Raw genomic sequence first — 15,643 nt, forward strand, 5'->3', positions numbered from 1 at the left:
AGGCCTCCCCCTCCCGTTGTGTGAGGTGCGTCTCCTGCAGCAGCGCGATGTGTACTCCTCTCCGTACTAAGAAGGCATGCACTTTGTGTCTGCGTTGCATAGTGTGGAGGCCCCGGACATTCCAGGTCATACAAGTCAAAACATTTGCATTAGCCATTATCCCGGTGATCCGGTCGAAACCCTCCTCCCAGGACTAGCCCGCCGGCGGTGATGGTGCCCCCCGTGTGAAAAACAAAACTCCCCAACAGCCCTGTCAATGGCGTACCCAGGGTCAGCAGTGTCAAACAAACAAACCAACAATCCCCAACTGTGGAACCCCCCCCCACCCCCAGAACAGGCCCCAATATCGAAATACCAGTCCCCATCCAAACTCCCTCACCTGGTAGCCCAGGTCTCAACTACACAGCCGCAGCTGTGGGTGCCTTAGGGGCCTACGGAGTGCGGCCTTATCCAAAGGGAGGTCGCGTTGCCCAACTCCGTCCCTCCCCCCAGTTCCTCATGGATCAACTGCCCCGAGTCCCGCCGTGCACCCCGGCCCCCATTGTGTGTGGGGACAGCTACCCCCCCACCCGTGCAACCCCAACTTTACCCGATCAGCATCGACAGTAGTTCATATGTTGTGGACCTCATCAGCCGTTTGCGGTGTCACCAGCGGTCCCTCCATGCGATGTAGTCCCGACAAGTCCGATTCTGAGCCAGAGGCCGAAACATGCGTGTCCGAGTCTGAGGCCCCTCTGGACTCGGAGCCCTCTGCTCGGCCGAGCTTCCCCACCTCCAACAGCGCCGCCTTCCTCTCCGCCTCCGTTTGCGAGGCCGTTGGGCCCAGCTGCCCCTGGCCTCTTCTCCAGAGTCTTTTCGATTTCCGCTGCCGCTTGGGCGATCGTTCCCGCTCTTTCTCCCGCTCTTCTCTTATCCTGGCTCCATCGGTCCCGGCCTTGTACGTCTCCCACCAGTCCCAAGCGTCCGCAGATGTCGTGAAGAAAAGCGCCCTGTCGTCCACCACCACTCGTAGTCTGGTTGGGAATAGCAAGGAGTAGGGGATGCCCTCGGTCCGCAATTCCCTCTTGATCGTGAGGAAGGAGGCGCGCTGTTTCTGCGTCTCAAAGGTGAAGTCCGGAAAGAGGGTGACTTTGCTGTTGGCAATCTGGAAGGGGCCGTCCTCACGGGCCCTACGCAAGAGCAGATCTCTGTCCTTGTGATGTAGCAGCTTGGCAATGATCGGTCTGGGTGGGAGTCCAGGTTTGGGTGATCCTGAGGGGACTCTATGGGCCCGCTCCAGAGTGAAGAATGGCGATAGTCCTTCTGGCGCCACCACCGTCTTCAGCCATTCCTCCATGTAGGCAATCATGTCTCCCGTCCCCTCCGTTTCCGGCACACCTACGACTCGAATGTTGCTGCGTCGGTTTCTATTTTCGGCGTCCTCCGCCCGTCTCTCCAGGGTGCTTATGCGGTCCAGGGCCTCCGTCAGCTTACTCTCCATCGCCTTGTGAGCTGGCGCCATGTCCCCGATCGCCACCTCCGCCTCCTTAACTCTGTCTTTCAGTTTATCATGGTCAGCCCGGAGTAGGCCCAGCCCCGACGCCACCTGCGCTATGTCATTGTGGAGCGCATCTCTGGTGGCCGTTATGGCGTCCAGTATTCGGTCCTGTAGCCGCTGTAGGTCCGTCTGTTCCGCAGGTCCCCCTTCTCCTGCCTTTGATGCTGCCGCCTCCTCCGCCTTAGTCCTCGGCTTTCCCATCGTGGCCGGCCCGCTGCTCTCGGTCACCCCGACTGCCCACTGGCTCTGGCGTCGTGTGTCGCCCCTTTGCTCTCGGGGCTTCGGTAGATGGCCACTGCGCCCCGGGATGGGCGTCGCAGTGTGTGCGTTCGTCGCTGTGTCCAGCCCCCAGGTGCTGTGGGGTAACGTGCACTTCGTTACCAAGGCGGTGTAACAGGCCGTATGCCAGGGGCCCTTCCCCCGCTCGTTGCAGCCTCCGTGGGATCACCCAGCGCCTCCACGAGACGCGTATGTCACTGCCGTGGGGGAGGGGGGGGGGGGCCCAGAGTGCGCTGTAGCTCTCACCGTCTCCCTCGGTTCTCCTGCACCCCAGGAGGTCCTCACTCGCTCACCGGGCCGGCCGATGCCTAAGTCCGGGTCGGGCTGCTAGGTCTCTGCCGTACGGGGCCACCAGGAGGCCACGCCCACCTCGCTGTCCACCGGTGGCGCTGCTCGCCGCGGCCGATTGCCGTGAAAACAACCCTTTCCGTGCGGCGCACGGCACCCTCAGCTGTCGCGCCCTCACCCTGCACGCCGGCAGTGCGAGTTACAGCGAGCCGCCGCTCTCCAGGGTTTCGCTGCGGCCGCCATCTTGCTCGGCGCTGGTCCCTCAGCCACTCCAGAGGCCGCCGCGATCGGCGGCCGTTCTCGGGATCGCGGAGTCGCCGGCTGCCCAAATCGCGCCCAGGTGGTCACCGCCGGGCCACCATCTGGCGCCGGGGTACACACGGGCTCCACGGGCCCTGGATCAGGATTCCTGCGGGGGAAGAGGCGCGGAGCTCCGGGCTCACGCCGCCATTCCCTTCGGCGCTCAAGCCACGCCCCCGGTTCCAATGCTTTGATGCCAGAAAGGAGCAGTATCAGCATCCAAGAGGTACTTGCCTAATGTTAGGAATGCAGGCAGTTGACTACTGTAAAGCATAGGATTTTGGAAAGAATATATAGAGTGATACAATGGTGAAGAAGCAGAGAATCTGCTTTATGGAGAGTGCCAAGATCTAGGAAGAACACTTTGAAGTCACATTGTTTCACGTTCAAAGGCAATAGACAGTATAACAGTGAGTGAGAAGAGATTGTGAAGAAAAGGGGCAGGCCTCAGATGAGGCTTGCAGGAGGGTTTTGAATGATTTGAAAGCAGGAAGCCCAAGATAGACTTCCATTATCTGGTTGTGAGAAAATAGTTGAATTGATAGCAGTACTATGATTGCAAGAAGAGATGGTTTTGCATAGCATGAGAATGCTGTTAATGCAAGAAGAAAATGTGCCTGATCTGTTGAACGAATGAGAAAATGTCGTTGAAAATGAATTTGGGATTTTTTGCTGAGTCAACCTTGAGTGGGCGATGGGTCCAGCTCCTCCACCAAAGTGAAGACCATATCTATTCAGGGAAGGTTCCCTAAAGATGAAGCCCTCTGTGTTGACACTATTGAGTTTTGATTTGACTTGATCCAGGAGGCAACTGTGAAAAAGCAAGATCATAATTTCTCTTGGCAGAACCCAAATCATTGCTGAAGAAAATGATCCTATGATATCATCTGTGTAGGACATCACAGAGAAACTAAAGGGTTGTATAAATAAAGGGAACTTAATAATACAAAGAGTAAACAATGTAGGGCTCAGAGAAAAGCCCTGTGGGAATCTGCAAGTGAGAGGTCTCAAACAAAACTAAAATAGGGGGATGTGGACTGTTTATGCCCTCTTAGATAGAAAAAAGGTAAGACACTCCAGGGCATTGTCTTCAATGCTATATTGCTCCAAATAATTGGTATTTTAATAAACATTTTATAAAGTTTAAAACAATCATGTTATTACAGTGCATATGAATATCACCTTAAAGGACATACATTGTTATTTTAAAATGTACTTTTTATGTGACTTAGCCAATCCTTCCATAAGTGCAGACAATAAGATGTATACCTCAGTAAACCATGCAAAAAACTGTGTTGGGGGTCAGCTTTAACCTGTTTTTAACGGGTGATCACAACTATGCAATACCATAGGATACTGATTTGGACCCCAAGTAAACTGGGTCTCTCACTGGTCGTGAGTCTATCAAACTCAACAGTGTATCTGCTGTTCCGGTGAGTAGTGTGTGTCCATCCCTTGATTATCTTCTGCCTCTTATACAGTCTATATTTAATTGTTAACCACATACCAGTATAGTCTTTTATGCAGTTGGGAGGGCCGGTCATTGAGGGTGGCCTATAATCCGAAAGTCGTTCAGTTTACAACATTATTGCTTCCGCCTATCTGTTCCATAAATGTGTATAACTGAGTTTCTCACTGTTGTACATTCTGCCTCCACCCATTTCTTTGTCTTCCTCAAACAGTTTTTTTGTTAAGTGCTATTGTTGCTCTTCATGGCATAGCTACGCTACATGTTGCTGCCACTATGGTCAAATCTGCAAACCTGAATAGTCTTCCTTCTTTTGGCTCTAGGAAACAACACCACCATGCTCACCCTCCAAGTAAAGTCTATTCTTACACCCACTACTTTTGCTGTTGTTTGGGTCATGTTTCCAGTAGTCTAATAGATTCCAGCACTCCTAAAGACAGATGATGATCAAATCTGTCTTTAGACCCTCATGTCTTAAAGATTAATCTTTATTCTCCATATCTTTCTGAGCTTCCTTGGAGTGAGATAGTTTTGATGAAGAAAATTAAATTGTATTAATTTGAAAAGGGCAAGGATGCAACTGCAGGCAAACATCTAGGAGGGCTGCCATCGAGTAAACCACTCTCTGAGAGTTCAAGTTTAACTGTCCAAAATGAAGCCATTTTGATCATGAGACCGAGAGCAAAGGCAACAATCTATTTGCCAGCAGCTGCCCCAGGATTTTATACTGTATATTCATCATAGAGAGTGGTTGCTTCAAAGTCCTATCAAAACTATCACAGACAAATTGCAGAATCACGACTAGAATCTCTGTCATTTGCGGAAGCATGATTAAAGTTTGAGCCCTCTCTAGCAGCACTCGTGCCCCAATTACTATACTGAAGCACACTACCCGAATCATTAGCTTTAAAACTTAGAATTCAGTCAGCACTCTCCATAATGTACCTCCACTTTCCCTACAATAGTCCACATTGGCATCCCTCACAGCCCCCCAAAATGTTGCATCTCACAGCACAGCCACCTGAGGTTTCCATGAGTGAATCCTAAAAGGCAATATAACCCAGGCCAGTTTAACTAAGAGCAGGCAGTGGGCCTTATTATTTTGCACATGTACTGAGCTTCAGCCACGCGTCCCATATTCAGGAAAGTTTCCGGGTCATTTGTGTTGCCACTAATCACCAATGTGCTGTCTCCTAAGCCACTGGTGATAAGCCCAGCGATGCATGGATTGCCTCCACTGCTGCAGCAGCCCTCTCAGCTTGTGTAGAGTAGCGGATGGTCTGTCAACCTTTTGTGTTTTTCCCCTACGTTGCGGTCGGGATTTCAATCAGTTCTGGGATGACCAATAAATAGGGCTTCCAGAGTTTGTCGGAGCTTCAGCCCATTTCCATACTGCGGATGTATCAGTGTAGATGCGAATTTCCCATTGTACAAGTCTTTCAGGTCCGCTTAGAATGAAAACATGTACTTGAGGTGTAATTCAGGGAGTTGTTTCTTAACTTCCAGATATGCTCTCCTCTGTTGTTGCACCATTGGAGTGTATTCTGCAGAAATCAGTACTTGTGTATCATCAATTGTGTATGGGCCATCCAGGCCAGTCTGGAGCTATGGTGGTGCCCTGTCCCAAAGAACCTGGCTATCTATAATGTCTAAGCTGTTTGACCCTGTGCAATTGCTTTCCTTCACTGTGGCTCCTTTTTCAGGATCATTATATTTTAAGGCACCTAGAAATAATTGTTCAGGATGCAAACTGTGCAGAAACCTCTCTTGCATGTTGTTTAATGTTCCATAATGATGCTGAATCTATAACAATAAAGGTCTCATATAAGAGGCTCAATACACCTGCCTAGGCATGCTTGCCTACCACAACCTGTCAACTGGAAGCCAGGCTTTTGTCACAGCATGGTCATGGTCTGTTTCATAGCATGACTATGATTACAGTTAACCCTTCACTCTGAAAAATGCTGCACATCATGCCGAAAGTCTCACTTATAGTGCATTGCATGGCCTCTTCAAGGAGCAGAACATGAAGAAAATTGCCCGGCCTGCCCACTTTTTGGCAGTGCTGGTGTCATCTTGCCTAGCACACTGCAAGATTATGCCGCTTTGTCTGCAGTAAAACAGTTAGCTCTCTTGTGGCAAGTGAAACAAAGTTAAGCAAACTCTGTAGTAGCAGCAGATGACATTATTATAGCTCTGGCTGGCCCTTTGGATGGCAGTAGTTATAATATGGGCCTGTGCCTGTTCAACTGAGAAGAATTTTGTCAGGTAATAGGTTGCAAGTGTTATACTTAGTAACCCTTCCAAAAAACATTCAGTGCTAAAGCTCTTTGTTCGGTGAGGCCCCCTATCTGAATGTTGGTCCTCATACCTTTTCCTTTCTCATTTTCGGCCCAGTACTCAAGGAATGAGATTCTGTCTTGCACATTCTCAAAGTGCTTCCAGAGCACTCAGATCCCTTGTCAGTTTTTCTTTGGCTTCTGAAACTAAAACTGCCAGTTTCTTCTGATCCGAGTTAATCCTACATCAAGCACTAGAGTGTCAATCTTTGCTATCAGAGCTGCATGAGTATGCTTTATTTCCATGCTCATGACGAGCTCAGCTCGTCATGAGGCACACTGGAGCTGTGCTGATGACGAGCTGAGCTCGTCATGAAATGCTGCTCTCCTAGGATTTTCAGCACAGGACGGGAAAAGCCATAGCAGCCAAGGTGAGCAATATTGGTTCAATATGTCAGCAGTGTCCCCAGTTGCAGTTGCACCCCTTACCTCCATGCCCTAATCTTCAACTGTCAGCTCTCCCTTATCTCTTACCTTCTTCCATGCATGTATTCCCTTCCTCTTTCTTGCTGAGTGTTACTTTTTCACACTGATTATTTCCCTCATACACTCACCTTTCCCCCTGCTCCCTCCCTCACTCCTATAGCCTGTTACTTTTGCACAGTAGCTCTGCCACACTTTCATCCATGTTTCACTCCATGCTGTAATTTCCCATCGGATTGCCACCTGGTCAGTCTGTTACCTAAACAGCGGGTATTTTGAAGTAACTGCCGGTAAAAAAAACCTTGCAACTTAAAAAAAGCTCAGTTATTCTGGTTCGAAATACGAAGATCAAGCAGTTAAAACAGGTATATATCCAGAGCCACTAGAGGTATGCAACTGTATGGCTGTGTTTTTTTTCGCATAGTTAAATATTTGCTGCATTTGCCACAAACTATCATCTGCCTCACAATCTGCAGATGTTAACAGAAAAAAAAATGTTTTTAGCTTAAACGTTCAAAAGTTACTAAAAACGCAGCAACATGTTGCCACGCAGTGGAAGGACCTTTGCAAATGGTGACTGGTCACCATTCTGTTGCTTATTTCTGTGTTTGGGTTTTAAACTGGTATTAATGAGATGCAATCAATGTGTAGACAGTGTTAAAAAGTGTCAACATTACAAACTAATATAGTAATGCTATCACAAAATGTGCAGCATTATGCCACATAATTTACTCAACCTTAGTGCATAATTTGGCTCTCCCCTCCTGCAGAATTTCGGTTGCCCTGCATATATTACATCAAAATTATTACCAAGCAACATTCACAGTTCCTAAATTATTAATAAAGCTAACAGAGTCTTGCTCTTCGCTGTTCAATATTTGTCTCTAAACATTTTTGATGACCTGACTTTATGACTTCAATACTCAGTTGTTCAATGCAATATTTGCAGCTTCACATTCACTGTGCTCCAGATGATGTCTTATTTTTGTCTATAATATCCGAGTGTGCATTGTGAACTCCTCAAGACTACTATACTTTCTCTAACACTCGCTACACTGTGTTCATTTAAAACCCCTGTCATTTTTGTTTGATGACATTATAAAATAAAATGAAATTGCCTGAGCAAAAAAGTTGAGATGTGAGTGATTTCTTTTTTAAAAGACTAACAGCAGATTTGTTCATAAATTGCTATCCACTAACAAGCCTCGTCCCCATTTCCATCAAAAATGTGGCACCCCTATGTATAGCATATCCCACTTTAGAATCATCTCTCCCTTACATTCTTTGCAACAAGCATTGGAAATGCAATAGGTCTCGCACCATTAGAGTTAGTGCTTTTAGAATTGTTTATGGGTTTTTTTTGTAAATGTTTAGCATTTTTGTTTCCTGTAGCCAATGCTAAAGAATTACAAATAAAAAAAGCCATAAACATTTCTTAAAGCTCTAACTGAAATGGTCTGAGACCTATTGCACTGTGTGAGGGTGAGGGGTTGAGGGTGAGGGTGGGTGAGGGTGAGTGAGGGTGAGGGGTTGAGGGTGAGTGAGGGTGAGGGGTTGAGGGTGAGTGAGAGTGAGGGTGAGTGAGGGTGAGGGGTTGAGGTTGAGGGTGAGGTGTTGAGGGTGAGCCAATGGTAACCTTGGACTGTCACGGTTATTCCGGTATGCCTGGTTTCCCTAGATCACTAGCACTCCACACAAGAATGCAGTACCTCTGATGAGCGCGTTTCAGCACTTCTCAGAGTTTGTTTATATGAGAGACAGAAAAATATTTGTTTTTTTACAACCGTAAAGCATGATACTAAAAATTATAAAGAATACAAGTTAAAACAATTTCACAAAAAGTGCATTTGCTTTTATGAGTTCCGGCACTTCCACCTTTGCACTGCACATGTTTGGGAATTGGTATTTTTTACCCCAGAACCCATGACTGTTCATTTCATGGGTATATTATTTTAGCTTTTTGTTATGCTATATGTCTCCTCGTGTATACAATGATGATTAGTACATGACTGACAGATGATGCCTACTTTTGCGTACATGTGTTTTAATTATGGAACTGGAAAACATTAATAAATCTAATGAAATTATATTGTGCTGGTGTCCGTCTTCAGCGAAGGTTGTAACACTGATAGCAAAAAACTACACAACAAAATGAAAAAAAATGTTTCTATGGTGGGTAACCATTCAAAATAATCTGTAAATATATATGTATCGTTTTGTTCTACACAATAACACGTGTTACAGACACACTAGGAGGCATACGATCGAGATATTCACTTTACCTTATGGTAAAAATTGGACTAGCTTTAATTAAAGCACCTGATGATCGAAACGTTGCTGTAAGGCAGGCTTTCCTAAAGAGTCGGTTCCGGCAAGAGCTGCAATGCCCCGCACTGCATGGAGCCACGCCTGGGAATCAACCCTGAGCCGGGGGCCTGACTCGGCGTTACAATAGCAACAAAAGAACACACGCCTGGGGCGGAGTCAGCACTTTAGATCCAGCACAGATTGGCCACTTTGGAGTTTGCGGCGGAACGGAACATTCCTCTCTTGCGAGGTCCTAGAGCCTGTCTACTTTGGTGAACTTTCCAGCTGGAACAGATTTTAAATGGTCCGTACCTACTTTGTTTATAATTTTTGGAACAGTCTGTCCATACTTTGATTCACAATTTTAAATCTGTCCTAGCGAACATCTTCGACTGCACTCGGATAAACGAGGCCTGCGTTCTATCATGCATTAATAGTCAGAAACGTATATATATAATATAATATTTTTTTAGAAAGTCTTCAATGTTAGAACGGGTAGCGCTTGTTTTGTATTTCTTTTTAGAGGGGGCAGAGAGAGTGAGGGGGCGGAGCGGGGGTGTGGGAGGAGTGCGGGAACAGACGGGAGGAGAGTAGGAGGAGTAGGGGAGGCACGGCCTAGCGGCCGTGCAATCAAGAAGTGAGGGGGCGGGAGAGTAGGCAAGGCAGGCGGCTGGGGCCATGTGCACGCGCTTTTAAGCTCAATGCGCATGCGCATTGAGCTTAAAAGTCACGGGCACTGCAAGGAATCGCCACGATTCCTTGCAAGTTAGATAAAGAGTCGATGAGCCCCCATAGTCTCGCTTGCTCGATGCGCATGCGCATCGACAGGCGAGACCTAAAAATCTGTTGTGATGTGGGTGTATTCCTTTTTGTGTTTGCAGGATACTCTGTTCATTCCTGGACGGGGCAGGGGGCCGGGGGTCGACTTTACTTCACACCTTTAAACCCTTTAACTTTGCCAGTCTCCCCGCTGTTATCATGCAGATGCAGCCATTAAGGAATGAAAGGGTCATGCGGGGGAGTCTACTAAAAGAAAGAAAGGTAAATAGGATAAACACAGACGAAAGCTGTGACCACCAGGGCTTTAGAACGGATCGAGTAATACCCTCGATGAACCTTGACTACTGCCTGGCAGCCTCAGCCCAGCCCACGGAATCTGACGGGGGGGGCTGAAGCCCTTTCAGCCCAATGGTTGTTGCGCGCCTGGTCGCTTGTATATCTTTAGTTTGATTGCTGGGCAGTCTTTGATAATGTTCAGAGTTTTCCAATTGGCGCAAAATTTCTGCTTTGTAGGTGTCTATTTGCTGAAGGACTATGCCGCCGCCTTTATCAGGGCTCCTAATGACCAGGGAGTCGTTGCTTTTGAGCATATTTATAGCCTGTTTCTCCTGAAGAGATATATTGTAGGGGATAAACCTTCTTTTGTTCTCCAGGATGGATAGATCTTTCAGTACTAGTTTCTCAAAAGTTAAGATTTCGGCCGGTAACATAGTACCAGTTGGTGAGAAAGTAGAAGGGGGGCGGAAGGGAGTGTTGGTAGTGACATTGGGTGAGGGGTGGAGTTGGAAAAAAGCATTAAGACGAATGCGTCTAAAAAACTCTAAGAAGTTCAGTTTGTAGCTCCATGAAGTTGGGGCGGATGCTGGGTACGAATGAGAGCCCTTTCTTGAGCAAGGAGAGTTCGTGTTCAGCTAGTGTGTGTCTAGACAGGTTAAAAATAGGGATGATATCAGTCGATGTCATGCTGTCAATAGAGGGATCTACCATTGGTACAAGTTGTTGCGTGTTCTGCGTTCCCCTGGTGGATTGTACCATCTCTGTGTCTTCTTCACTCGCCCTCGCTGCGGTGTATCAGATATGCCTCTCCCAAAAAAATTGCTGGGATGAGTGCCTCCCCGTCTTGCAGTGCTTGAGCTCTCTCCTGGGTCTGAGCTGTCGGAGGAGTCAGCAGAGGTGTCTGAAAAGGCCACTAGATTTTGGCGTTTATTGAACCTACCCCAAGGCCTACTGTTCTGAGGGTTTGAGTATGATCTGTTGTGGTAAAAATCTTTCTGGAGGTAGGGGTAGTTGTTTTCTACGTTGTAGAGTTTAATATCGTTTTTGATTTTGTTTGCCTTTTTATTCTGCTCTATTCTGTGAAAGTCACTAATGTTTTTTTGACTTGGTCTAATAGTTTTTTGATGTCCAATGTACTGCTTGAGTCCTGAATTTGCTTTTCAATATCAGAAATTTCTGTTTCTAAGCTTTTTAGGGTTTCTGTGGCTATATCAATACCCAACACTAGCCAGTCTCGGGAGCAGGTGGTCCCAATGTAGCTGTAGTTCGAGATGTATTTCGGGTTATCGGTGAAGATACCCGGGATGTTCCTGACTTGGAGGCCCATTGGGATTACTTCTGCTTTCAAGTAGTCCGTGAGCATTAAGATCATCAATTGTAAACGAACTTGTTTATTTTAAGTGTTTCAAGTTGATCAGGGAGAGAAGAGTGAGTGGGAGTGGGAGTGTCTGCAGTATGAATGAATGAATGAATGTTGGATTTATAGAGCGCGTGGTTACCCTGGGGCGTCCCAGCGCTGTACCACTGGGGTTCCCGTCCTGGCTTTCCCTGTGAGATGGTCCCTTTACTGGGCATCCCCAAGGTGCAGCCAGGCATCCACGGCTGTGATGGGGCCGGAGTGGAGATTAAGCAAGCTATTGCCCAGAGTTGCAGCGTGGGACCCCATGGTTAGAGTGGCACTGAGGCGAGATTTATCGGGCCCGCTGACATTGGTCCTGCACCCTGCCGCGTCGAGAATTAAACCCTGGTCCCGGGCCGACCTCTGCCTCCGGGTCTGCCGCCTCTAACCGTTGAGCCACACTTTTCCAAAGTATCTGAGAGAAGAGAGGGGCCTGAGCATAATTGTTTAATATAATTGTCTGTGTAAAGAGGTGCATGAGCTGCCATGCTGTGGAGAAAGAGTATAAGGGTTAAGTTGGTGTGAAAACAACAACAAGACAGAAGATACTAGGAAGGCCCAGCCTCTATGGAGGTGGGGAAGGGTAAAAAACCCTTGCAATCCAGCGATTGCGCTAGCGTTAATTTCAAACAAACAAGGGGGACCCGAAATAATGCCGGAGGACCACGGGTTACAATTCTATTTCAGAGAACAAAGGTCCTAAGCAAAGTAATTATGTAAACACGATAATTAGAATATAACCAACGTTGGGTTACTCTAGCAGTCCAATGTCCAGCCGGACATGGAGTTTTATTTATCCAATGGAGAAAATAAGGTCAGAAGTACTTTGAATACTTTGAGATCAACACAGGGCCGGGATGCATGCTCTCCAGAGCCATGTAGAAGAATTCTCTTCCAGAAGTTCAGCTATATACAGGAGCCCTCACTCTCTTCCCATTGTTGCTCCCCTTTTTCACTCCCTGATTAAACTGCAAGTCAAGTCAAGTCAAGTCAGAGAATTTATATAGCGCACTACATACCCAGAGGGTCCCAAGGCGCTTAGAGAGGGGAGGAAGATTACTTGTCAAATATCCACGTTTTAAGCTGCTTTCTGAATGCTAGGTGGTTCTGGGTAAGGCGAAGGTAAGCGGGGAGTGAGTTCCATGTTTTAGCAGCCAGGTATGAGAAGGATCTGCCGCCCATGGTGGTCTTGTTGATGCGAGGTACAGTGGCGAGGGCTTGGCTGGAAGAACGTAGTTGGCGGGAGGGGGTGTAGAAGGACAGTCGTGAGTTGAGGCATTCTGGTCCGATGTCGTAGAGTGATTTGTGTGCGTGGGTTAGCAGTCGGAAAGTGATCCTCTTATTGACGGGTAGCCAGTGGAGGTCTTTAAGGTGACCGGAGATGTGTTCGTTGCGTGGGATGTCTAATATGATCCTGGCTGAGGCGTTTTGGATTCGTTGGTGTTTCTTCTGGAGTTTAGCGGTAATGCCTGCGTAGAGGGTGTTTCCGTAGTCCAGTCGGCTCGTGACCAGAGCATGGGTGACTGTTTTCCTTGTTTCGGTGGGGATCCAGCGAAATGTTTTTCTCAGCATGCGAAGAATGTTGAAGCAGGAAGAGGATACGGCGCTGACTTGTCTATTCATTGAGAGTGAAGAGTCCAGTATGATGCCTAAGTTCCGTGCGTGGTCTGTCGGGATGGGTGCCTTTCCGAGGGCTTCCGGCCACCAGGAGTCGTCCCATGCAGAGGGGGATGTACCTAAGATGAGGACTTCTGTTTTGTCTGAGTTCAGTTTCAGACGGCTTTGTTTCAACCATTCGGCAACTTCTTTCATTCCTTCGTGTAGGTTAGTTTTGGCGGTGCTGGGGTCATTGGTGAGAGAAAGGATTAGTTGAGTGTCATCCGCGTAGGAGATGATGTTGAGGTTGTGTTGGCGGGCGATGGTCGCGAGGGGGCTCATGTATACGTTGAAGAGGGTGGGGCTGAGTGAGGATCCTTGTGGTACGCCACAGATGACTTCAGTGGCCTCGGACTTGAATGGTGGGAGGCGGACTTTCTGAGTTCTTCCGGTGAGGAACGAGGTGATCCATTCAAGTGCTTTTCCTTGGATTCCGATGTTATTGAGGCGTTGTAAAAGGGTGCTGTGGCAGACTGTGTCAAATGCTGCAGAGAGGTCGAGGAGGATGAGGGCGACTGTGTCTCCATTGTCCAGTAGAGTTCGAATGTCGTCTGTTGCTGCGATGAGGGCGGTCTCAGTGCTGTGTTTTGCTCGGAAGCCAGATTGTGAGGAGTCGAGGGATTTGTTGGCTTCGAGGAAGGCGGCGAGTTGGTTGTTGACAGCTTTCTCGATGACTTTGGCCGGGAATGGAAGGAGCGAGATGGGGCGGTAATTTTTGAGTTCGGTGGGGTCCGCTGTGGGTTTCTTCAGAAGGGCGGTGAGTTCAGCGTGTTTCCAGTCTTCCGGGAAGGTGGCGGAGTTGAGGGAGCTGTTGATGACGTCTCGGAGGTGCGGTGCTATGACGGAGTCTGCTTTGTTGAAGATGTGGTGAGGACATGGGTCTGTGGGGGATCCTGAGTGGATGGAATTCATCAGGCGGATTGTGTCCTCAGTGGAGATTGGGTTCCAGTCGTTAAGGGTGTTCACGGGGGGAGAATGTTCAGCACAAGGTAGGGTGGGTTGGTTTCCGGGTTGGTTGTCGAAGCTGTTGTGGATGTCTGCAATCTTGTTGTGGAAGAATGAGGCTAGGGAGTCGCAGAGGGCTTGAGAGGGGGTGATGTCGTTGGAGTTGGCCGAGGGATTGGAAAATTCCTTGACGATGTTGAAAAGTTCCTTGCTGTTGTGGGCGTTGTTGTCTAGTCGATCCTTGAATGCTGTTTTCTTGGCCTTTCGGATTAGTTGGTGGTGAGTGCGGGTGGCGTTTTTGAAGGCGTCCTTGGTGCTAGTAGTTGGGTCTTTTTTCCAGGCCTTTTCGAGGGAGCGGCAGAGTTTCTTGGACTTCTTAAGATCATCGTTAAACCATGAGGCCTTTTTGCTGGCAGGTTTGTTTTGACGTTTCTTCAGTGGTGCCAAGGTGTCGGCGGTGTTGGATAACCATAGGGTGAGGTTGGCGGCGGCTTCGTTTGCGTTAGAAGAGTGGGCTGGGGTGTTTAGAAGGAGCGATGCGGAGATCTGGTCTGTGGTGATTTTGTTCCAGTTTCTTTGCAGAGTTGGTTGGAGGTGGTTGGTGGGTTTTGGTTTGTTGTAGGTGAAGTGAACGCAGCTGTGGTCAGTCCAGAGGAGCTCCGTAGTGTGGCTGAAGGAGACATGATTGCTGGAGGTGAAGAGGCGGTTGCTTTCCAAATGAAGATGCATCCCAGCGGGTACTAGATTGTAGTCTACATGTGCTCTGGGCTGTGGTTGACTTGTATATTTTTCCATAGATTTTCGGTGGTGAAGTTCAGGCTATGGACTTGCAGCCTTTAGATTTCTGTCTACTACATGTATTGTAGAGCCCCCAGGATTTTGTGGCCTGTTAACCAAATATTGCGCATCAAAAGCAAAAATGTATGTCTGTCACAAAAATACCGTAGGCTCCACCTTGGCTCCGGGTAGTGCCAGACAGCCACTCCAATACCCTGTTCACTAGCCGGCTTTGCTCATTATCTGAATGACCAGAGCCAGCAATGAAGTATTGTCCTTCCCAGCAGGAGCGAGGTTGCCCCAGGGGTATGTAGTGCAAGAGAAGGTACAGATTTCAGTTCGCTTTTAGTATAGTCACCTCCACCCTCCTGACGTCTGAAGTTAAGGAAGCAGGAGAGTGGAGTGGTCTGCAATAACATGTTCCTCCAGGACTATCTAATTCACACAGGTTAATGATGTATGAGGCAGCTAGGCGGGGTGACGTAATCACTGTAAATCATGTGCTCCTGGCGTGATGGGGTACCATGAGAACGGGTGATACAGAGCGAGGGGGAGCCAGGGAAACAAGTGCCAAGGAAAAGGCAGCAGTGAGAATTGACGCCACAGGAGCTGAGGATCACCATGACAAGGAGCAGGGAAAAGGCGCCAGAACAGGTGCCACAGGAGTGGAATGTAGCAATGAAAAAAAATGCCACACGGAGAAAGGGTGGGTGGCGAATAGGTGCTACGGGGACCCATGAAAATGGGTGCTAAAGAGGAAAACTGGGCCAGGAGACCTGGAACCACCTTGCGCAGAACAGAGGAGCTCAGGAGAGTTGTGCTGAAAGAGGACAGTATGTTTGCAAAGCAGTTGGGTTCCTGTCTTCCGT

At 48.2% G+C, this 15,643-nt stretch overlaps 1 protein-coding gene across 4 annotated transcripts in view; it reads left to right on the forward strand.

The window, feature by feature from the left end:
- The window catches only part of LOC147701483 (AP-2 complex subunit alpha-1), a 323,652-nt gene that overhangs the window by 157,283 nt on the left and 150,726 nt on the right, over nucleotides 1–15,643 (forward strand). The gene's annotated exons all lie outside the window — the stretch shown is intronic.

The sequence above is a fragment of the Lissotriton vulgaris genome, chromosome 7 (assembly GCF_964263255.1).
Source record: "Lissotriton vulgaris chromosome 7, aLisVul1.2, whole genome shotgun sequence".
Classification (NCBI taxonomy): domain Eukaryota; kingdom Metazoa; phylum Chordata; class Amphibia; order Caudata; family Salamandridae; genus Lissotriton; species Lissotriton vulgaris.